Source organism: Marmota flaviventris, chromosome 7 (assembly GCF_047511675.1).
Source record: "Marmota flaviventris isolate mMarFla1 chromosome 7, mMarFla1.hap1, whole genome shotgun sequence".
Classification (NCBI taxonomy): domain Eukaryota; kingdom Metazoa; phylum Chordata; class Mammalia; order Rodentia; family Sciuridae; genus Marmota; species Marmota flaviventris.
Genome location: NC_092504.1, coordinates 142,041,300 through 142,067,071, shown reverse-complemented (window position 1 = coordinate 142,067,071; position 25,772 = coordinate 142,041,300).

The window sequence follows — 25,772 nt, the reverse complement described above, 5'->3', positions numbered from 1 at the left end:
CAAGCAGGAACAAATTTTATTTCCGAACTCCCACAGCACTCCACGCACACTCCCCGGGAACTCTCCAGAACGCCACCCACGCGGCTCCTTCAGGAACACACCACACACCAACCGGAACTCCCACCACTGGAACTTCACCAACCAACGCGAACTCTTCAGGAATCCCTGCGAGAGCTCAACGGGAACTCCGAGAGAACTCAAAAGTCATCATCTTAATGGCTCGCTGGCGTCACCTCTCAACCACTACTTCTGGCAAAAATGCCATGCGTCATCCCGACTCGGCTGTGGCCCTCAACAGTCATGCCGAGGATGTTGCTTCCTAAGCCGACCTGTTGGGGAGTTGGGCCTATTTTCCTTCTAGTAGGTGCAGGGTCTCTGGTCTATACATTGACATCTTCACAAAACGCATTCTGTGAATGCTTTCATTTTTTTAAACTGATAATCGTGCACCCCGCATGTTTCTGTAACCCTGCACATATTCTCTCTGTCCTTTTTCAGCTCCGCTGAGCCGCTGTCTCCTCTGCCCAGTCCTTGCTGGCTCTCGGGTACTTTCTGGAGGTGCTGATCCGGGTCCTTCCCCTCTGTCTTGCTGCTTTTTCTATAGCCTGTCCGCAGCCCTCAGGTGACCACTTCATTAAACTCTCTTCACGCTACTCAAGACCCCTTCTCTTTCCGTCCAGTACTCTGGCTGATATGGGTTATTATATAAACCCTAACTCTCTTAGAAAAAATGATGCTCAGGAAAGTGAGCATTTCTAAGCTTACTCAGCAAATAGAGGAGGGAACTCCAGGTTCAAACCCAAGTTTTCCCAGGACAGTGTCCATGGGTGTTGCCATGTAAGGGGTGGGCAAAGACTGACCTAGAGCTGATACTAGGTCTATTGCAAGTTGCAGATAGCAGAACATATTCTTGCAGTATTTCGGAACATACCGTGACTTACAAAAGTCATATATCGGCATTAAGGATTCCTGGCTTCTTCTCAGCACAATATTTTTCTGAGAGCAGCCACGTCACAAGGGTTAGATTTTGCACGCTAGGCAGAGACCAGCAATCACGCACTTCAGAATGAGAACTTAGGAGAACGGCAGCCACAGGAAAAGCACCGAGGTCGCCGTCTATCAGCCTCCTCTCCAATTCCCATAAATCCAGAGCGAAATTGCCAAAGTCTTGATGAGTAATTGAGGCAGAGGGAAACAGGTGGAGGGGAGATGATGGGCGTCCCCGTAGCACTTGGCTGGTCTTCTGGAAAATAACAATACATTGCCAGTTCCATCTGAGCCTGCTGGGCTCTGCTGAGCCTCCATAATTAACACGGCGTGCTCGCCATCACCGTGAGGCCTCCGTGTCTTCATCCTGCTTTTTTTGTGGTTTGATGATAAAAACCACAAACATTCACAAATGCACAGGAAATTCAGTAGAGCCTTTTAGAAAGTTCTTGTTTTCTTTGGCATATAGATTTTGAAGTCTGGAAAAGGATAAGACATAAATTTCAAAGAAAGCTTAATGAGGTAATTCCACAGGACGAAAGCCACCGATTGCGTCAACCAGGTGGATGCAACTTGAAGTCGCCAAGTGCACACCCTGGTATGGTCCCTCTGGGTACCCGTACTGCACTGCAGGCCTGCTGGAGTCAAAATTCTGTGTAATCAACTCAAGCTCTACATTACACAAATGACTGGTGTTTTAATAACCTGTATTTGTTTTCACAACAGATGAATCTCAACACATAAACAGTTGAGTTTTACTTAATTAATTTTCTAAAAAAAAAAAATAGTTAATACAGCCACATAGTACAATGCTTCAAGAGTTGCCAAAGGGTAGAGAGGGAAGTGTGCATTCTATCTACCCCACCTCCCAGCCAGGAGCTCTTCTCCCTGGAGGCAATTCTGATTACCACTCTGTGAACATTCTAGAGGCAACCAAGGCCCAGGAAACGCACATCTGTAAATGTGAGTCTTTAGATGTTTACATCTTAAAAATATTTTTATTTTAGACATATAGTAGTATTTCTATAATGTCTTGCCTTTTTGGTTGTTCCCTTAAAGCACATCTTGGATACGATTCCACAGCTTCGTTTCCTTCATATTCAGTGGGTAAACAGAATTCATGATCATGACACCAGTTAAAGTTTTTAGACTTCAGCTGGGTCTGGCATTCTTCCAGTGTTCTCACCAATTCAATTCTTTTTCAGGGGGTGGGAGAGGAGGGATTGAACCCATGAGGGGCTTAACCACTGAATCACATCCCCAGCCCTTTTTATTTCTTAATTTTGAGGCAGGGTTTCACTAAGTTGCTAAGGGCCTCGCTAAGTTGCTGAGGCTGGCTTTGAACTTGAGGATCCTCCTGCCTCAGCCCTGAAAACTGCTGGATTACAGGCCTGCACCATAGCAGCCAGCAGCCAATTCAATTCTTAATAGCACTGTTGTTAAGCATATTTAACATAAAAGGAAACAGGGAAGTCATTAACTTGAACAAAATCACCAAGCAGGACTGAGATACCAGAAGAATAGAGAGAGATGGGGGGCATTCCTTTCAGATCCTGAGATCATTTTCCATGTTTCTCTCTTGGCACCTGCAAATCTTATCAATAAAGGCGCTGGCTGCTATGTTCTAGGCTACCTTTACAAGAATGTTTGTAAAGTCAACAGCCTTGGAGAATATAGATAATAAATCCCTCCTAGGCAGAAGGCAGATAGATTCCTTTACTGTGCAGAAAAATAAAGATAGTATCTCTCCATGGCTGTAATGGTTCATTTGAATTGTCAACTTGATTGTACTAAGAGATTCCCATGGTTAAGAGGCTCCTGGGTGTTTCAATGAAGGTGTGTCTAGGAATGATTGGCATGTGGAATAGCCAACTGAAATGGAGACCCTCCCTAAGCGTGGGCTGCACTGTCCAGTATGATGGTGGCTTGGATGGAATGGAGGTTGGAAGAACAAGACAGCAGCAGCAGATGCAAGCTCAGTTCTTCTTGGACGGATTCTCAATTGCTGCTGCCATTCTCCGAGGATATCGGACTCCCCTTTCTTATGCTTCCAAAGTGGACTCCGCCAGTGATTCTCCAGGGAGTTTCTAGAAGCCTTGGGTCTCAGACTAGGGTAGAACCGTTGATCCCTCTTGCTCTGGGGCTTCAGCCTCTTGGCCTGCGCAGCTACTGGTTCCTCCAGCTCTCCAGCCCGCAGACGGCCATTGTGGACTATCCAGCTTCTGGTCGCCTAAGCCAACCTAATAAATCCCCCTCTTATAATTATCCTTCCTGTTGATTCTGTTCCTCTGGAGAACCCTGACTAATGCAAAGGCAGAGCAGATTTATTTGCAGCTGATTGTCAAATATCTGGGTGCTCTAAGTTTGGAATTCATAAGCCAGGATTCAACCCTACTATGTGTGCAGCATTCACAGGGACCCAACCCCGATGCTACTGTGACTTCAAGGACAAGAGAGCCTGTGTGCACGGAGCCATTCCCTGCTGTTGGAGAACAACCCAGGACTCCAATTCTGGTCCAGGACTCCGAGTTTTCCCTGAGCACCCAGGAAACCCTGACTGACAGGTGTAGAGAAAGGTCAACCTCAGAACTGACCAACTGACCATGTGAGACAGATTCCCTAACCTCTCTCTGTTGCGTATCTATACAATCATAATCTATTAAAAATACCCCTATTGGTAGATATTTAGGCTATTTTTAAATTCTGCCGCAAGTAATGAAGAACTTCTGGGTCTGATCTGGCATGTAAGATATTAGAAGTTATCACTCCCATCTGCACAGGAAAAAAGTCAATAAAAACTAAAATCAACAAGTCTTGGATCCACGAAGAATTAATGTCCCAAGGCAAACTGCAAGTCGAAGCTGTTTTCCCTTCAATCCTCACAGACCTTTGACCTACACAACCCCTTATTTTAGTCTGCTTTTTCACTGCTGTGACTAAAAGGCCCAACAAGAACAATTTTAGAGGAGAAAAAGCATATTTAAGGCTCATGGTTTCAGAGGTCTCGGTCTACAGACAGCAGGTTCTATTCCTCGGGGCTCTAGGTGAGGCAGGACATTATGGTAGGAGAGTGTAGCAGAGGGAAGCAGCCCACATACTGATCAGGTAGCAGAGAGACAGACTAAGCTCAGCTCACCAAGTATGTACCCCAAAGCCACACCCCAGGGCCCCACCTCCTCCACCGCAGCCTACTTGTCTTCAGTTACCACTCAGCTCATCCCATCGGGGATTAAAGTTCTCACAACCCAATCATTTCTCCTCTGAACCTTCTTGCATTGTTGCACACCTGAGCTTTTGGGGGACCCCTCACATCCAAACCATAGCATCCCTCTGGGGACCCTGATTCCCACAGCATTCTCTGTCACTCCCTCCCGCCCTCCCTTCTTCTGCTCCCATGGGGGCGGGGGGGGGGTCCTGTTCTGAACTTCTGTGTGGCATCCCATGGATCCTCTCCTCTCATTCAAAGTAGAGTCCACAGCAGACATCGAAAACACCCAGGTGTGAGAGTGTGTTAATGCATATCCACGCGTGCACACACACACTATCTTCAGAACAGCCTGTCACTAGAGACACTGATCCTGTCCTCTGTGTCCTGTGGCTGTGGGCGAGATTTTGCAGAGTGGAGCCTCTTCTTACCCTGACATTTATTTCAAGCCATCCGTGTCACTTTCATTTGTGACCAAGAATTCCAAAGGACAGTGGGGAAAAGCCCTTCCATATCATGTCTAGGTAAATTTAAAGGATTCCTTGAAAAGAACACTTGAGGGCTTAGAGACCAGAGGCCATGGTAACTGTGGCATGTGACCATGCTATTGCCTGGTGCTTCTGTGAGACAGCCAAGGAAGGACGGACAGGGAGGCCCTGCTGCGTCGAGCCACACAGCTTTTCCTCGAAGTGTTCCTGTTGAGTCATTTTTGAAGTATCACGAGTAGTGGCTAAAAGACAGAAGGGCTTGAGAAGTAATACTTAGGTGGGCGGTGTTCGTGAAGTATTTCAGAAAGAAGAGAACGGTTCAGTGGTGGCATCGTCAGCGGGAGCCAGAGTCTCGAGTGACTTCCCATCTGACCTGTCAAAGAGCTTGAAAGGTGAGCTCCGTGCGGACACTGCTTCAGCCGTCCACCTGCCCACCCTGAGCAGAGGATGGAGACAGCTCTGGACTCTCCAGGAAATCGCTGCACCAAGATACAGCTTTCACTCTAACAGGAAAAGTCAAGGACATATTGTACCAAATAGGTTAAGAAACTCTTTAATTCGTAGACTCTAGAGTAAATGTGCTTTCTTTTATCTGTCTCATTAAAATTGTTTAAAGAAAAAATACAGGATTTGAATTCTGAGTTGGTCAGGCATCTTATAAATGATATCCACCTTATTATTTTCAGAATTCTTACTTTCACTTTATCACACTGTCCTGTTGTCATTTACAAAGCTGAGCTCTGTGCGTCTCTCCTGGAGTGCTGAAGAGTTAACCTGCCTTTAGACTGGGCCAGGTATTTGATTTTTTATTTTCATTTTTCTTGGTACTGGGGATTGAACCCAGGGTGCTTAACCACTGAGCCACATCCCCGGACTTTTTTAAAAACATTTTTTATGTTTTATTTAGAGGCAGGGTCTCACTAATTTGCTCAGGGCCTTGCTAAGCTGCTGAGGCTGGGAGACTTGTGTCCCATCCTCTTGTGACCTGTGTCCTTGGGGCAGCTCCAGGGTAGCACACACTCTCGAGCACACTCACTGTCCTCTAATTGGACTGCCCAATGGGAGCGTTAGAATGGGCCCTCCTCCTGGCCACTGTGGAATTGAGGGCCTTCTGAGCAGGCTAAGGAGTCTCGTTGGGGCTCTGGTTTTAGCAGTAAGTGCCAATGGCAACTTCTACCATGGAGCGCTGATCATGTGGACACGAGACCCACCTTGGCATTTTGTCCTGAGACCAGGAAAACAAGGAATGACCACAAATACCATGGGGACATCAACAAGGAAGGGAAATCAACCACTCACCAGGGGCTTGGCTGGCTCGTTCACAAGCATCAGATTTCGATTCACTAGCTCAGCACATGCTTGCCAAGGTCCTTTCCCGGGTCACCACAGCCTAGTCAAGCGCTTACAATCATCTTCCTTATTTTGTGGACGGAGAAACTGAGATGAAGATGATACTATTTGTACAAGGTCCCATGCTAATTAGATAAGCTGAGATTTGACTTCAGGAATGCCCCAGGCCGAAGACCAAAAGGAAATCTCCTCTTCCTCTCCCTCAGTGTCGATGTCATCTTTAACTCAGAGAGACTTCTCTCTCTCTCTGTCTCTGGGAAGCCAGCCCAGCCAAACATCCACTGTGACCACGTAGAGAGGCCACGGCTTGGTGCGTTTCCTTCAGTACCATTGTCTCAAGCCACTGTTTGCAAGCTATTGCACAAGGAGTCATGATATCCCCGATGACACCAGAGGCAATTTCTTGATAGATCCAGTTCCTACAATAACAGCTGTAGGTCAGAAAATGAGGGAGTTGGGGAGTAAGGGGTTTGGGGCTGTGTGTTTTGGCTGGTCCTGGTGAGAGCGGGAATCTGGAGAGACGTTAGCTTTCTAAAGCAGCACAGCCTTGGGTGATGAAGGTGGAAGAGTTCAAACACGTTCCCTTCTTGGACAGCTTAGAGGAGGAGCGCCCACCGGGTTCCGGCAGGCACTGGTTCCGAGGAGCACACAGGTGACAGGTGTCATGGAGCCCCCGAGCAACACCGTCAGGCTTCCTCCATGAATCGAAGGGGTAGCTCATGGAGACTGTGCCGGGGAACTCGCTGAGCAGCCGAGAGAGGCAGGGACCTTCACACCTGGGCTCTGACAGGAAGGCCGGCCCCCATCTTCATTCCAGAGCTTTCTAGGCCTCACGGTACCACTGTGGAGGGGGCCTCTCACGAGCCTCACGGAAGTTATGCAGAAGTTCAAACGTTCCCAGAGGAAATCCCTGCCTTACACACCATTGTGCTGCTGGTGATCAGCTGGCATCCGGGGACCAGGGAAACCGTGGGCAGAACAGAGACCTGCGGCCACAGGGCAGGGAGGAGGACCAGGGGTCCACTCTGGGCTGCTGCCCTTCAGTGCACCTTCCTGACATTGTGAAGGGCTCGAGAACGAGGAGCGGCCAACAGAGCCACCTCCATCCCCCCATAATCAATTAATAAGCAAGCAACCTGTGGTTAGAACAAAGGCCAGGTCTATGACAGAAAATGAAATGAACTCACATGTGAGGAGGTTCTACCCGCGACTCCATTCTGGTTCTCTCGGGTGCAGCCGTGTTTGCCCGAGGCGGCTGTTACTAAGTGACTTGGGGCCGTGAGCTCTGTCGGTGCCGATCACGTTAAAAGATCTTGAGTGTTCTGCATTTTGAAACATTAGGTCCTACAGTCTAACAACGAGAAAGGCGGCAGGCCAAGGAGACAGGGGCAGGGACACAGGTGAATAATTCAGACGCAGGGTGACAAGAAATCAGGAGTCTTGTGTCCACACAGGGGGTCCTGTTCTGAACTTCTGTGTGGCATCCCATGGATCCTCTCCTCTCATTCAAAGTAGAGTCCACAGCAGACATTGAAAACACCCAGGAGTGAGAGTGTGTTAATGCATATCCACGCGTGCACACACACACTATCTTCAGAACAGCCTGTCACTAGAGACGCTGATCCTGTCCTCTGTGTCCTGTGGCTGTGGGTGAGATTTTGCAGAGTGGAGCCTCTTCTTACCCTGACATTTATTTCAAGCCATCCGTGTCACTTTCATTTGTGACCAAGAATTCCAAAGGACAGTGGGGAAAAGCCCTTCCATATCATGTCTAGGTAAATTTAAAGGATTCCTTGAAAAGAACACTTGAGGGCTTAGAGATGAGAGGCCACGGTAACTGTGGCATGTGACCATGCTATTGCCTGGTGCTTCTGTGAGACAGCCAAGGAAGGACGGACAGGGAGGCCCTGCTGCGTCGAGCCACACAGCTTTTCCTCGAAGTGTTCCTGTTGAGTCATTTTTGAAGTATCACGAGCAGTGGCTAAAAGACAGAAGGGCTTGAGAAGTAATACTTAGGTGGGCGGTGTTCGTGAAGTATTTCAGAAAGAAGAGAACGGTTCAGTGGTGGCATCGTCAGCGGGAGCCAGAGTCTCGAGTGACTTCCCATCTGACCTGACAATGGCTGTTTTGAAGGGTGTCTCTGCTCCACCCTGACGCGGGTTTCCTCAGTGAATCTTGACTGCAGTGTGTAAAGACGCGTCTGACTTTTATCAGGAACATAACTATGAATCACTTCCTCATAGGATGCTAAACCCCCAACGAGCAAATACACACTACTGCTGGAAAGGGTCAGGGTGGCGAGAGTTAAAAGCAGATTTTCTGCTGCAAACTTTACACACATTACCCTAAAATTACATTGTGCAAAATCATGCACTGCGATTAGGAGGACATATCAGGGCAGCCAACCTCAACCTTTGCGACATTGTGTCTCCATCATTGAAAAGCTCCATTCTAGTAGCCCTGCTCACAGGTAGGTCTCCTCAGAGGGTCACAACCCGGTGGAAGCCCACAGCCGGCTGCTAAGTCCTCAAACCCGAGCTTGCACTTTTTCTTTCAGATATGGAGACTGGAGGGTGTTTGACTGATACCAGGTTTATTAAAAGTAACTAAAGCTACAACCCGACAGATGAAAAACTGTGCTCTACAGGTCCAGTATGAATTGTAATGCAAGCTGCTGTCATATATAACAAATTAGAATAAAAAATACTTAAAAACTAACTAAAAATGTGACTTAAAAGGTGGATTTCTTTTTTTAATTGGCCATAACATACCTTTCACTTTATTTTTATGCTTTTAAAATTTAATTTGAACTAAACTAATTTTTAACTGATACATTAAAAACAGAAATGGCATGCATTCATGGGATACCATGAGAGGTTTCTATACATGTAAGGTCCCCATATATTTACACATTCTGTAGTATTTAAATCAAGCTAAATATATGTATTTCCTCAAACATCTTTTTTTATAGAGAAAACTTTCAAAATTCTTTCTTCTAGCTTTTGAAATATACAGTACATTAACATTGCCTATAGATAAGGAGTAGACTTCGTGTCATTTCATCTTTTTAAACAGGGGGGATATCCTCACAGTGTCCCTGACAGCTGCCATAGATAACTAAATTCTGGAAAAGGTAGCCATTTTGAACACAAAAAGCAAACACAAATTGTAAAAGAAAACAGTCCGATGTATCATGCTGAAAAAGATTATTTCACATGGGCTGACCAAAACGTCTAGAGTTAATTTTTGCTTGGTTTCATTTAAATCAACTTTGTTAATGTAAATTTTATATGCAATAAAATGCATACATTTCAAAATGATGCAACTGGACAGTCACTGACAGTCATTGACAGTGCTGGCGAGGGTCATTCTCTGACTCCACACTCTCCAGTCCAGTCAGGCTGAACTGACCCACTGCCAGTCTGGAAGCAGAGAGGAAGGTCAGGGCCGCTACTGAATGGAGCTCCTGTCCATGTGAGCTCGTGTAAGCGCTGAGTCAGACCCTTATGTCCATATACAAATATACACATGGGGTCAAGAAGATGCCTGAGACTTCAGTGATCTATTCAATATTTAAGAAATAATTATCTGGAATTGCTAATATAAGGTGTGAATATACTATTATAATAAATTTCAAAGAAATTACATTATTACCTCATTCAAATCATATCAATTTGGCAAATACCTGGGGGCAAACTGGTATCTCAACTGAGACTTGAAAAAAGGGGATGGGCTTCCTTATTCTAGACCTGATGGTCTTATCACCAATCTACATTGCTTTATTCAGCTTTTTGTCCTTTGTAAGTCATGTGGTTTTAGAAGGGGTCACCTTAGAGACCCTCACTCAGAAACTTTGATTCTCTCTTAAAAATTTAAAACATTGCTGGTCTCCCCTTATTGAAAAAAAACACATCATGCACAATAATGGATTCTATCATAAAAATGTTTTAGAAAATAATAAATATACTAAGGAATAATATTACAACTTGTGAAGTCAAAGCACAATATTTTGAAAAACATTTACATGAACGTATAGGTTTTATATAATGCTGAAAGTCCTTACTGGGGATAAAGGTTACACCGTGATTGTAACAGGTCTATTGCAGAAATTCATCTGTATCTTGACCTGTCCTAGACTATGAGTTTCTTACACTCGAGAGACATTGAGGGTTCAAAAAACCAACACGTCTGTTATAAAATGAGGGAACGACTTCATTATGGAGAGGTTCTGTACACCTTAAGGTGGAATCACAGAAGGAGATACTGATGTCCCTTAACACAAGGAAAAAGCATGTTCTGAACATTTAATTCCCATCCATGGTGACTTTCACTGAAAGTAGGAGCGGCCCCCTTTCCTGAGATCAGATGCGGTCCTGACAAATAATTCCTCTCCCTGCTGCTTAGCTCTGGGGTTCAAAGGATGACCAGGTGGCTTTTATCAATCATGGAAAGCAAAGGGGTTTTGCTTCAATTAAATGGTAGTTTCCCGAGTCTATTTGTATGGGGGATTTAGGCATTAAAGCTCCTCAGTCACATTAACAGGCGTGACTAGATTTCCCTTTACCAATTAGGAGGGCACCTTCTCAGGGGTCTGAACACTGACTCGCAGGGTTTTGATCTTCTAGATTAGAGTGAATTTGAAAAGTCAAATGGGAGTTTCATGGTCAGTCGGTTCTAACTTATTATGCTCCTACTTTAAGTAGTCATGCAAAGGGAATCGACCTTGCAACTTCATGTCTCTGTGATTACTCCAAGTGGCCACTAAAGGTCACTCTTACTCCATTTCCTCTGCCCAGTTCAGCAACCTGGGCTCAGGTATAAATCTGAAACTCCCTCCCGTATTTGGACCCACAAAGAGTGTATGCTTGTGATGGAACGTTCTAGATCCCAGGAGCACAGCTGGCACACCTGTCCAGCTCCAGGAGAAGGCCAAGCCTGTCCCAGCAAGTGATTTGAGACAAAGCTGTGTGAGTCTCCACAGGAACGCACTTTCAGGAAAGTTATCAAAATTCATAAAAGCTTCATTTTAAAATGAACACAGGGCAGGTGTGAAACCCAATAATCATATTCTGGCCTGGAATGAAAATGCTTTACTTAAAATAAAAATAAGTTATTTTTAGGAAATGCACTTAAGACCTCAAACTGAGTTAATACATTGTAACTCTCCTTTTTGAAAGAGGGGATGGGGGCTTGAGAATAGCACTTACCAAGAATTCAGCATCTTAAGTCATTTGTAAAAGTAATGGCATTGTGTATAGGAATCATTTCCCTCTCATTTGGAAGGGTTTGGGATATTTAGGAAATGTTCACATTAAGTGACTTGGATTTCTTGGGGGAAGAGAATACTTTTTTTCTGCACAACTTACAGGAAGCTGTTGTCAAGGAGTCAATCTATACGCTTAATATCATTAGTAGCACCCAGAGCACAAATTAAAATAGGCAAACAACCATCATTGAAGATGACAAGAAATTAAATGGGAAAGTATCAACATTAAGATGGCAGAAAATCCAGGTCACATTGTGCTGCTATGACAAATAGGCAGTAAGCAGTCAAAAGAATGTGTGTTCTTTAGGCGCTGGTACTGTGACTCCTGGGGTTTACCTTGTGGAGACACTCACTCAGTTGCTTAGGAAAGTATGTATACAGCAAAAATAAAAAGTAAAACAACACAAAAGTTTCTTATTGGGAGAATAACTACATAATCTATGCCTATCATTGATTAATTTAAAAGAATTGTTTTCTAAAACAGCTGAAAACTTAAAAGTCCATTAGGTAACTGGAATTGAATAGAATTTACACATTTAAAAATAAAAACATTAGGTCAAACCGTACAAAGTTGCTGATACTCAGCTGTATTTAATTCACAAAGAAAGTAATTTCATATGGTTCAATCTATACATAGAAATAATGAGAAAGTGAGCTGAGGACTTTGGATTAGGGATGGTCATTTGAAAAATTTTTAGGTAACTTAAAAATACTTTTGCAAGAAGAATACAATCATCTACCATATAGATTAAAATTATTAAATAGATAAACTTCCCCAAATTTTAAATATTTGAAATCCTCATCTATCTGTGATATTCTCAAGATGTCAGCACACACGGCTGGAAATCCCTGCAGGCTCCGGCACTGGGAACGGACAGGTTTAGCACGTTTCCAACAGACAGAGGGGAGCACTTGTGATCCGTGGCTGCCCTGGAGTCAGACCCTGCAGGGCCCAGACGACTTAAGGAGGTTCTTTTCCTTCCTCCCTCCCTCCCTCCCTTCCTTCCTTCCCCTCCCAATGACTTGGTAGAGTACAGTGTTCTGACAGTAATTAAGAATTAGTCAAGTACCACTACTTTTACAAAATGAAATGGCTGAGCACAATCCACCCAGCAGTCCTCTGCACAGGGAAGGAGCCCCTGGGGTGACAGAGCAGGGTTCTAGAACTCAGCTTCCTCCGCAGCCGCCCTGCGCTCAGCTGTGATTTCCACAGTCCTCCTCGCTAACTCTGCCTGATGCCGCAAACTGTCAGAGCCACCCCATGCACACTTAGACCCATCACAGGCCCACCCAGGGACCCTTCCCAAGTCATCAATGCAGAACACCGGCGCACACTCACAGGTACCCTGAGGGATGCTCAGCGGACCTGGGGCCTGAACAGCCAAGGCCACCAGACACACGAGGGGCCTGTCCCCGTGACTTCACCACGGCTGCCAGAGCGCTGACTTTTCCTTTCATCTCCATTTTCAGTCTTGCTGCCTCAACTCTGCTGTGTGCTATTTTAATTTTTACTCCGGTTCTCTGTGTGTCTGTACTTCTCCCTCTCTGAGTCTGTCTGTCTCCCAGCTGTCTACCTACGTGGAGGTATGGGGGGGAGGCCCGGCAGGCAGCCGCAGGCACGTGCCTTGGGCGGGCTGAGCACGAGGCCACAGCTAGAGAGGGAATGGCAGGGAGTCAGAGCCCAGCCCGCTCGCTAACGAGGCCCAGGAGGAGCCAGAAGATATTTCTTCAAGTGAGAGCAACCCCAAGCGCTCACTAGTATCCCACTGCTTAGATACAGACATGGGAACACATCTTCTTTTTCTGCTCCCTGGAAAGTTCAGCCCCTCCTCTTAGACCTGCCCTTAGTGAGTTCCCACTCCCTCGATGTCGGACACAGGGTCCCGGCCAGCTCTGAGGCTCCTGGGTTCAATCTGAACCCTTCTTTAAGTTTTGGAATTTTTTTTGTCTCTGTTATTCTTAAATCGCTAAAATGTGTTCAGATGCAGTCTTCCCCCCTCTCTCCTCTGTTGTATTCCACGGATCCTTTCATCCTGAGATCTCCAGTCTTTTATTCACTTGGGAAAACACATAATTATTATTTCTTGGAATATTTCCTTCTCTCCGATTATTTATTTTCCTTTCTGGAAATGTTACTAAGAATGTTTACATTTGCTTCTCTCCCACGCATCATTTGACTTTCCTTTAAGTGTTCCCTTCATGAATCCTTTTCTGATTCTTTCTGGAAAGTTCCTCAGACGGATCCTTCAGTTCTGCAGTTCGCAGATTCTTTATCCACACCACCTGTTAGCCTTTGCCTCATCTTTCACACATTCATATAAAACCTTCCTGCTGGTTCCCGCGGGTTTTACCCTGTTGTGTATTTCTGACTGTTCACTTTCTCACTTATTAAGCTCGTGCTTTGCCATTTGGTTCTTTGTTTTTCTTTCTGCTTCCGGAGGAGTATGAGCTGACCTCTCTGTAGTTTCCACCTCGCGCCCTCTCGGGTGCCTGTGAGTTCTGGGGACCTAGACTTGCTGGAGGGAGGTGGAATGGCCGCGGCTTCCGCTGGGTCAGCACCTGGGCAGAGAGTAAGACAGAAACCTCCCTCTACCCTCCTTGCCCTGTTTCCCAGGTAGGACAGAGACCATAGGCTCTGACCACAGAGTGAAAATTTAGAATTTAATAAGAAAAAATTATCCTATACTTAGAAAGTTTGAAAAAATTGCCAAATAATTCATGAGCTAGAAAGAAATCAAATGGATTTTAAGAGAGCCACAGTACATGATGACTTAACATTACACCTCAAAATGTACATGCTGCTAAGTCATCCTTTTAGGGGGTGTCATTTTTTAAAATACAAACATGAGATGTAAAGAGAGACTGAAAAATAAAGGTCTAAGTGTCTAATTTACAATGTCAGAAATTAGAAACAAAATATATCTAAGAATCGTAGAAGAGAGAAAATTTTTAAATGGCCACAGTTTTAGTCAGGTTTTTCACTCCTGTGACCAAAAGACTTGACAGAACAATTGGAAAAGGAAAAGTTCATTTGGGGCTCAGGGTTCCAAAGGTCTCAGTCCACCCATGGCCCACTGCATTGCGCTGGGCGGAGGTGAGGCACACATCCTGGCGGAGCCTGTGGAAGGGGAGAGCCGCTCAGGACATGAAGCAGACAAAGGCTGCATTCTCCAAGAACCAAATACAAACCCCAAGGCACACTCCAGTGCCCCACCTGCTCCAGCCACACCCACCTGCTGCAGTCACCACCCAGTTAATCCCATTAGGGGATTAATTCACCGATTGGGTTAAGGAAGGCTCTCCTAACCGGATCATTCCACCTCTAACCTTCTTACATTGTCTCACACATGAGCTTTTTGGGGACACCTCCTATCAAAAACCATAACAACAAAATAAAACTATACAACAGAATAACAAAAATACGATAGAGTAGATCAACAAAACCAGAAGTTGATTTTCTGGAAAAAAAATAAGAATCAAACATACAAATTCTTGTCCAGATTAATAAAGACAAAAACAAAAATAAAAAACCAAAAAACAGAAGAATTGTGCATGGAAAGCAGCCGAGACTAAAGAAGGAGCAAAAAATAAAAGATAACAGGAAAATATTCTCGACAAATACCAGAGATCAATTTGAAAATCTATTCAAAATGGACAAATACTTAGAAACCTATAGGGTACCCAACCAGAACTGAGAAGAAATAAAAAGCCAGAACAGCCCTAGAATGACTGAGGGCTAATGCGACAGCTAAACAGATCCCCCTCAACCCCCCAGGACACTTCAGGCACAGGTACTTTAACTGCCTGTCTTCTTGCACTTCCAAAGGATAGATAACCTCCAACCTATAAAAATTAAAAGCCCATGCTCCCAGAATAAAGGGGATTGTTTCATAGCTATCATGGCAAGTAAACAGAAGGGCTCTAAGTGTACTTAGTCAATCAGTGACAAGTACATCAACCTGTGTCTGAAAACTGTGACAGCTCTGTCCTTTGGATGTCAGCCACAGGCATCAGACTCACTGCGAATCACGTTGATTGTTTGGTTGGTTTTTTATTTATACATGACAGTGGATGCATCACAATCTTATTACACATATAGAGCATAATTTTTCACATCTCTGGTTGTATACATAGTATATTCACAACAATTTGTGTCTTCATACCTGTGTTTTTAGATAATGATGATCATCACATTCAACCATCATTAATAACCCCATGCCCCCTCCCTTCCCCACCAACCCTTCTGCCCTATCTAGAGTTCGTCTAACCCTCCCATGCTGTAGCTCCCGATCTCACTGTGAATCAGCCTCCTTACATCAAAGAAAACATTTGGCTTTGTTTTTTTGGGATTGGCTAACTTCTCTTAGTATTATCTTCTCTAACTCCATCCATTTACCTGCAAACACCATGATTGTATTCTCTTTTATTGCTGAGTAATATTCCATTGTGCGAATCACATTTTTAAAACCGAAATGAACCTTCTGCCTGTATGTGAACAATGGCATACAGACTTCAGTGAGCAACCGAATATGTACTTTAAAGACGTGGCAACCACTCCTGGCTCTGGTACCAACACCACCCACGCTCCAAGGTGCCAGCAGCCCACACCTGCCCTTGGCTCTGCCCAGCCGGAGCTGCCTCCTGGGCTCAGCTCTGTGGAGACCAGCAGAGATCTTCCCAGCGAGAGCTAGGCCATGGAGAAGTCCCACAGCTCTTTGCTGGGTATCGTTCCCTAATGCTTGGCTATGTGGGACCCTCAGCCCAACATGCATGTTAACCTGGTAGCTTGCACCCAAACTCCACCTGTCCTTCAGATGTGCTGCGCCCTGAGCCTGGTTGTAAATAGCTGACTTGATTTGCTGCATTGTTTTTGCTCACTTATTTTGTTCCTATAAGATTATAACCAGGGGAACTTTATAAAAGTCAATCAAATCTGAATTATGCTATAAGAAAATCAGGACTTTTTCTAGTCTGGTTTACTATACTAGCAAATTAGATAGACTAGATAGTGGCCTTTGTATAAAGTCATTCGATGTTTTTTTTTTTTTTCCTTCAGAATTTGATGACTACTTTTTCACTTAATCTGCAGCCTTTCTTTCCCTCTTGTCTGACTATTTATCTGAACTCTACTCTTGTATGTTTTTGTTTTCCTTGGATTATCTCATGCTGAACATACAAGGGACCGCTTCACAGGGAAGCTAGGAGAAACACGTTAGCAGATCATTAATCTTTGCAGGCTGCAATAACTCAAGTCTTTAAACAAAGACCCCTCATGTGCAGAAAAATAAATTCATGGAAATATTCAGGATTTGGCCCCAAATTCTGAAAAAGAGACACTGGGAACCATCCAGCTGTAAAATGCATGAGATTAAAATAACAAGGAATAACTTCAAATGGAACAGAGGAACTGGTCCGAGAGGCCCTCTGTCACAGCTGCACCCCCGTCCTTCCTGGTAAGCAGACACTAGGAAGGAATCTTTCCTAGGATTGCAGAGAAGATGATCAATTCGTGTCTCTCCTGTCACTTTATTTCTTTGATAGACCTGGGGAGTTTTCCAGAGAGCAGTCTCTTTAATACATTCATTTTACCTGCTTTCTGAGCCATCTAATGTTACCAAAAGATTCCACATAACTATTGTCCCAGTGGAGGCCACAACAAATACTCAAAAACCCAAAGAGGGGAAAATCATAACTGACCGGAGCTCAATGGAAATCAGATTTCTGCAAATGAATCCACACTTCCAAGAGGAATCAGCAAGCACGAGGGAGCCACACGGTTCCCGGTGGTCTCACACGCAGCTTTTAAGGGGAGACAAAAAGAGAAAACTGAGAATTTCTAAAGCCACTGTATCAGGGGGAAGTTATCGATTGTTTTACAGAATGTGGCTACAGCCAGGCATGCTATACTAAAAATCACAGATTTGGTCTTTGCCCTGCGTTCCTGGCACAGAGCTTCAAAAACCCTTGGAAATTCTTGAGCCATAGATGTTTCTTTTACTATTTATAACCGGCCTTCCTGCCTCCGTTGTGAACTGACGCTTCCATTGTGATTTGTGGTAGGGCCGCAGAGCCTTCCAAGGGAAGGGCTGACCACACAGGGCTTGGAGGTTGGAACTTGCAGGAGAAGAGGGGAACTGGAGACCCAGCTCCATCAGGACTGGGATTTCATCCATTCTGCTTATGTAGTGAAGCCTCAATAAAAACTCTTGACAAGGAGCTTGGGGAGTGGCGGGTCTAGCACACATGTGAGTGTCCTGGAGAATGGCATCTCCAGGTTCCTCTGGAAGGTCACGCGGAGCTCTGTGGCCTCCCTTCCCACCGTCCCTCTCCTCTTCCATGCGATTGCTCCTGAGCTGTGTCCTTTAGGCACAATGCTTTCCTGAGTTGTGCAAATCGTCCTAGCATATGATAGGACCTGAAGGAGGTCACAGGAGGTCCTAACGTGCAGTCACATCAGGAAGAAGCTCTGGGAGTTGGTGTTATCCCAGACCCGGGACTTGTAAGTGGTGTCTGCATTGGGGGCCGAGTGGGGCCCTAGTGGGATCCAGTTTGTGGGGTCTGTGAGACACCAAATAGTTCAGACCTGAAATGAATTGTAGGACACTCAGTCAGGGTCAAATAATGGTTAGAAACGTGGATTTAAACCTATCTAATTAATCAATGACAGCTTCCTTCTGGGAACACACATCTGAAAGCCAACTAATCTGAGTGAGCCTCACATTACAGGGGTCAGCCAGTGTCCAGTGGACTGCCTCCAAGCCCTGCTTTAGGACTGATGTCAGCCCGCTCCCCGCTCTGTGATCAACCAAACCACCATGTGCTGGGGCAATGCATCGCCCCACCCTGTCCCTGCATCCAAACCCAAACAAGTCTCCCCCAAAAAGCTTTGTGTCATCAACCATCCATTGGGTTTAGTATGACTCTGGCCATCACCATCTCCATGAGTTAAGCAGGCACGAGCTAGCTAGAGGGATCAACTGGTGACATGAGGCTTTGGGGCCTGCATGCACTCCCTCATAAATACCAAAGAGGGGCATCCGTCAGCTTATTCTAAGAGGTCAGAATAAGCTTTAAAGTGAAGTTAGGGAATTATAAAAGTGAAAATATACAGGTCCATTTCCACAATAAATCAGAAAAACAAATTTTCTGAGCAAATTATTAGCAAATCCAACCTAATCAGTTAGTAAAGAGTATACTACATAATTAGAACAAATTAAAAAATGAAAAAAATAAAATAAAAGAAGAGTACACTCTGGACAAGTTCAGTTTATCCCAGGTCTGTAAAGATAATTCTATGTTACTGTTAACAGTTTACATCCTATCAATAAACAGAGAAAAACATTTGATCATAATGTAAAGGCATACTTAAAAATCAATGTCTTTTTAAATTAGATATAAGAGGCAACTTCTTAAACTTGACAAAAAGTATGAAAAACCTACAATACACAGGATCATAAAGGGAAAGTTTGGAGGTGCCCCATTTAACATCGGGACAAACAGGGACCAAACAGCATCACTTCAATTCAATATTACATTTGAGCTCCAAATGCAAAACTATAGGAGTATTTTCTACTATGAAGAGGAGAGAAAAAGAAGAAATAAAGATGTCCTAACTGGCAGGTTGTTATGGTTTGGATGTGAGTTGTCCCTAAAAGCTCACATGTGAGAGGGTTCAAAGGGGAAATGATTGAGTTGTGAGAGCCATAACCCAGGCAGTGAATGACTCTCTTGGGATTAATTGAGTAGTAATTGAAGGCAGGTGGGGTGTGGCTGGAGGAGGTGGGCATTGGGGTTGAGCCTTTAGAGTATATGTATTTTGTATCTGGCTAGTGATGTTCTCTCTCTCTCCCCCCCCCCCTCTCTCCCTCCCTCCCTCTCTCTCTCTCTCTCTCTCTCTCCCCCCCCCCCCTCTCTCTCTCTCTTTCCTTGCGGATCCTCCTGTGAGCTTCCCTCTGCCACACCTCTGCCATGATGCTCTGCTCATGGGGCCCCCATGGAATGGAGCCTGCTGTCTACGGACTGAGACCCAAGAAACCATGGGCACCCAAATAAACTTTCCCTCTCCTACAATTATTCTCATCAGGTCTTTTAATCACAGCAGGAAAAAAAAAAAAAGCTGACTGAAACACGGGTGATGTCCTTCTTAACGTGGAAAACCTAAAGACTCACAGATAAATTATTAGAAGTGATTGGAGAATTTAGTAAGGTAGATGTATATAAGATTAATACATAATAACCTAGTATGTTTTCACACACTGCTTGTCAGCTGAGAGGTCATTAATAAATAACTTTGTGATGGATCATCCTGTGATTTCTAGAATGTAACTTAAAATGAGTGGCATTGCAGTTTTTAAAAACACATCCATGTCTGTATTGTTATTTGTTCAAGTTAGTACATTTTTAGTACTTCTTGCTTCTAAAAATTAAAACTAGGAAGAAAAAATTATTCTGATAATATATGATATTTATCAACTGGTGATTAATAATTGAGTAAAGTATGTCATCTCATCAAGAAATGTGTTTCTGATAACATTTTTCTTATATGAATATGACACAGCAAGTCCTATGCAGTTCCTTGATGTTATGCTGTTGTTTATCCTAAGTCCAGTGATAAGTTGGTCTCCAATAAGCCCATTCAATCCTTCCTCAGCCTGGGGAACCACTGCTCTTTGGGCTTCGATGACCTCTGCAGAAGCTTGGAAAAATGTCCCTCGGCAGAAAGCCAGGGGGAGCTTGGAGGTCACTGCATATGTTTCCTTTCTTTCAAGGATCACAGCCAAGAGTTATTTGTGGCCCAGTGCTTAAAAACTGTTGGCTTCGTATATTTTGCCCAGATTTACAGTTACTTGCTCAAGGGTAAAGTGACACCTGTTAGGCCTTTGTGGCTGCAGACAGAAGTTCACGGCAATGTTTTTACATGTCATTTTCCACAACTTTCTAAAACTACATCCTTTGCAATATTGAATTTATGATGACAAATTTTAGATGACCTAAAACTGCAAGTGTGTGTTGGGGGGGGGTACCCGTGGGCACAGGAATCATCGCGTCAGAGGAGAAGCGGAAGTGGTGTGTGGCAGGGTGGGGATCATGAAACCCCTGTGCATGTTTGGTTTGCAACACTCACAAAGTCAGACTCCAGGAGGTGAGGTCCTGACCCTGGAGGGAGCCTGGTGCTGTAAACAGCGATGGTGGAGTCCGGGCAGGGTGTCACTTTGGAGTCCCCCCAGGGGATGAGGCCTCTGGGTCTGGGTGGTGCAGTGGGAGGGAGCAGGAGAAAGGAGGAGTCGGAAGGAAGGGCCGCATTTACTGTCCTGGGGAGGAGGAGGGAGGAGCCGGAGACAGGAATAGGAGGGCAGCAGGGCAGGGGACGCCACGGAAGTGAAGTGGCACGAAGGAGGCCATTCAAGAAAACAGAGCGGCCAGCCCCGCGCAGCGCACACTGAGAATAGGACGGAAAGGAGGCCACTGCGTGCCGTCAGAGAGGACAGGCCACACCCAGGACGGTTTTGATGGCACAAAGGTTGGAGGCTAAAGCATGCAGCAAGTCTGGCCGTGGATAGGAGGCAGAACTGCCCCTCGAGGGATTAAAAGCCCTCCCTTCACCTTCTCGGATCCACCAATGTGGGTAAAGAACATTCTTAACATGGAGTAGGCATTTTTTAAAAGGAGGCACTTGTCTATTTTTTGAGCTAAAGAAGATAGTGACACCTCTTCCCGTGCCTCTTGGTCTCCCACGCTGGTCCCTGTGCAGGGTGGGTCCATGTCCCAAGTGGCCTCTTTCTGGGGGCTGTGTCTGAAGTTCAATGCTGGGCTCCTCAGTTATCTTGAACCTTGAACTCACCACCCTGTGTTTTTTCTAAGCTTCTGTTCATGGAGCGTCTTGGAGGTCAGGTGGGGTCTGAGGCCTTGCTCATGGGAGAGGAAAGGGGCAGGTAAGGCAGCCTCACCCACTGCTGCTCTCCTGAGAGGCTTTCGCTCTCCCGTCTCCTGTCCCCTGCGCACGTTGGAGCGGGTCAAGCTTTCTAGTACCCCCTTCACTACTGAGCGCTCTGCCCCAAGCCCAGCTCACTCCTCAGTCGCTTGCCTGCCGGGGAAGCTGAGCAAAGAGTCACTCTTGGCTCAACAAGTTTCTCTTGCTTCCAGAGTCAAAAGTCAATAAATAACAAAAATCAAAGCACTGTGCTAAATATGTTTAGTATTTCACTTTTTTGGATTTTTAATCAAATGGGTGACTGCATACTCTTCTCAAGGAGAAATATTCATAAATGGTATATTGTGTCAAAAGAGCATAAATTTATACATTTGGTGATAGAAATTTGGGTGGATCTTCCTAACAAGTAGGAAGCAGGACAGTTTGCTAAGAACCAAGAAGAAAGCACATTACTGAAGCTGAAGAGAAAAGGTTTCTTTTGAAAGACATTCCCCAAAGTTGAGAAATCTGACTCTACTGGGGAATAGTTGGCATTGCCCATCATGAAGTTTATTGACACTAATCTGTCATGTGTATATTTCCCCATGTTCAGCTGCCTGGATAGGGGAAGCAGGCAGTGGTAATCGGCAAAACTGGGATATTTCCTGGAGGATTAATGAAAGGATATACTGGCAATGTTTTTTAGGATATTGTGTTAAACAATTTTCTGTTGCTGTATCAAAATAATCAAAATCGAGGTGACATATAAAGAAATAAAGTTTATTTAGCTCCCAGTTTGGGGATTCCTAGAATAGGGTGCCAGCCTCTGTTCAGCCCTGGCGAGGCCTTCTGGCCACATCACAGCATGGTGGAAGGCGACATGGCAGGAGTCCATGTGAGAGAGATCACGTGAGGCGACTGCAATCAAGGGAGATTTAAGGGCCAGGCTCACTCTTTTATAAGAACCCGACCTCTCAGAAACTGACTCTCCAGAACTAACCAGGGTCCCAGGAGAACATTCTGGTCCCCTAAAGTCCAGTGGCCTAATTACCTCCACCTCTGAAAGGTAACTTCAGCTCCAAGCAGCCAGCACATGGACTTTTGGGGGACACACTCCAACCATAGCACATGTCATCTGGAAACTGACAAAGGAAGGGATTCTGCACTTGGAGTGAGTTGAGTAGCAAAGATTAGCAATGTAGCTAATCTTGACCAGCGGGATTAGCAGGCCAGCTGGACTAACGTAAGAGTGTATGGGGGAAGGGGATGCCAAGAACTGCAAAGGGTCTGAGACCTTAGTCCACATGCAAGTGGCAAGTTGGCCTGCTACACTATCACGGACATACATAGAATATGGCTAAGTGCTCACAGCAATAGAATTAGCCAGAATGTTGGCAAGTTTGTGCTGGTTCTCTCAGCCCCGGTTTTTATAGGGCAACACAGAGGCCCATGTCGCCTCCACCTGTGGTCTGCTGAAGAGGGAATTTGACTTTAGGGAACCCAATTGTTTTATAATGGGCAGTAACCATGCCTGGAAGAAGTTCTGTTTGTTATATTGGATAGTAAACACAACATCTTTACCCTGGAGGGGGGTGATGCCTCTGTGTTCCAGGTTATAGGCCAATGTACCCCCGGGTTCTGGGGGTACACCTTCATTTGATGCTGTTCTCTATGTCCTCAGCCTTATAAAAATAGTTCACAGCAAAGGATGATCATTGTCTTACTTGTAAGGTGAGCAGAACCTGAGAAGCCCTGGCAAAGGTTTGAGTTGAAGACAGCTAGAAGTGGAAGTCTCTCTATATGCAGGGAAATACAGGTGTAGTATCAGCGAATATCAGCAGGGGTTAGAAAGTGCAGACCGCCATGGAGGTAGATAGCCTCACAGACCGGGGCTTAGAAGTTAAAAAAGAAAAAAATTATATATATATACACACACACATACATACATACATACATATGTGTGTGTGTGTGTGTGTGTGTGGTTTTCTTTTGGAGTGTCCCCAGTGTCCTAGTTCTCAAGCATTGGTGGGTGTTCTAACACACTCATGGAACATGGCCATTTGGAACCCAATGACCTGAGTGCCTCATCTTGTATGTGACAGAATCAGCTGAAATGCCCGTGCAACAGCGGCTGGAAGACATGCCGAATCCACCCCAGTCTAGAGTCTTCTGGAAGGCGTCCTGGCGTGGGCTTTTCCTGGGCACCGTCAGAAGGAGGACTCCTTTCCTCCTTTTTTCTTCCAGAGAAACAGCGGAGCTCTGTCCAAATAAAGCACCCAGGCGTTGGGTCTGGTCAGAATGAACTTTGAATCCCAGGCCGTCTCTTAATTCCTTAAATAGCCTGAATATTTAATAGAGGAAATTAATTGAATTCTTCACATGTGGTATCTTCACCTGTAAAATGAAATCATGAGGAGGAGGAGGAGGAGGAGGAGGAGAACAATCATAGTAAGATTGGTTTTTAGTTAAATGAGATTAAATGTAAAGCTAGAAAATAAGCCCTAGATTGGAATTACTATCATTACTATCAATTTATTACCAAACTGATGTAAATCTATCTTGTCAATAGACATGTGTGTCAATAGACATACCTTAAAGGGTGTATGGTATGTCTCCAGAGCCATATTGAAAGAGTAGTGATTCATTCTTGATGACTGCTTGGAACACTGCATTAAATCAGTTCTAATCCACGCAGCACATTAAATTATTTGGGGGAGGGCTACTAGGAATTGAACCCAGGGGGTGGTTAACCACTTAGCCATATCCCAGCCCTTTTATTTTTTTATTTTAAGACAGGATCTCATTAAGTTGTTTATGGTCTCACTAAGTTGCTGAGGCTGGCCTCGAACTTGCAATCCTCTTGCCTAAGCCTCCTGAGTTTCTGGAATTATAGGTGTGCACCTGGCTAGCAGATTAAATTATTTTTGAGAGCCTATGATTGCTCTAAGTCGTACGAATAAAAACATGAAGAAGTTGCTGACCCTGCTGCCTCGCTCTTTAAAAATGTACAATATCTCATAAGCTCTGATACATATTTTCATCTCTCAGAACACTTTGAGTTGGCTGAGAATAAGACCACATATATATTCAACAGTAAAAGTCACCATAATTATTTTGAGATACTTCCTGAAGACAGAGGAATATTGAATGGACCCTCAACCAGAGAGGAGCAGAATGAAATAACATTTAATTTTGCCTGCTGAGAATGGTTTCATTGCTTTACTGAGCATTTGACATTTGAGTTGATCCAGAAAAAAAAAAATGAATAGGATTGCTGAAGAAAGATTGAGAAAGCATTTCAAGCAGGGAGACGATAATAAACAAAGACATGCTTGAGCTAGAACACATGTCAAGTGTTGGGAAGTGGCGTCTCAGAAAGCGAGAGTGCACCTGTGATAGCAGGAGACAGAGCACAGGGTATTGCACCCGAGTGACCACTCAGGACTGGACTTGGCCATGAGGCAATGGCAGGCCCCAGCGGACTTTCAATAATGGAGGCGTGAACAGGTCGTACTCCATTTAATATTCCTAACAACAGAGCACGTGAAACAGTTAAAGGGAGAGATCTTAGAGAGGAGACCAGAAGACAAATATTCAGGGAAGAGATGGACAAGATCAGTGGGTAGAAGAGAGAGGCCAGCAGACTGTGGTGGCTGCTTCGATATGGGAAATAGGAAGGAAAACGTAGCTGAAGACATTATTCAAGTATTTGGTTTAACTTGATGCGTTTTCAAATTCCTGCCGTGCCTTCGCAGCCCAGCGGTGTTCTAGGTCGGGTGTGGGCAGCTGCTCATTGGTAAAGCGTAAGACGGAGACATTTCTGTGGCCAGATGGTGCCCATCACAATGCTTCGCCTCTTGGGTTGCAAGGAGCAAGCCCCCAGAGCCGTGAACCGGCCTGTCTGCTTCCCGTCAGGCTTCACCTCCAGGAGCAGGTGGCCGTTCGCAGGCCTGGACCGAGGAGAAGCCTGAAGACTTGGTGGGGGACGGGGACAAGTTCATCCACAGCCTGCTCACCAGACCCCAGACCCAGGGGGATGCATGAGGTGTTCAAGAAGAGTGAGGGAAGAAGATAACTGAAGAAGATACAAGATAATAGTCTGACGCCAAGGGAATGGGTCAGCATAGAGTTGTCCACGGAAAACTGTGAAGGACGTGGTCACTAGTGCCCTGTGCTCTCGGATTTCGGAAGTCACACCTCCAGGAAGCTCATGATTCAGTCAGATCCAACCTAAATTTTCTGATACTCCAACATAGAAAAATTAAAAGTAGTCCTCTTAGCTGTGCTTAATGAATGGGATCTAATAATGCTTTCTCCCTGTGTTGACCACATAATATGAAGACTTAAGAGGACAAGAGAGGGCCGGGTGCAAACATCATTAGTATGACTTGACGCCACAGCAACTCACAGGGCGCCTGCTCGGACCCAGTGAGGGTTGGGTGGCTAGCGGGATCTGGGGATTGGGTCTCACATCAGGGCCCAGGGAAACTGAGGAAAAATTCCCAGTACAAACAGCACTATTGATTATTTAGGAAATGTTTCCAAAATTTCTGAATCATTCTTTAA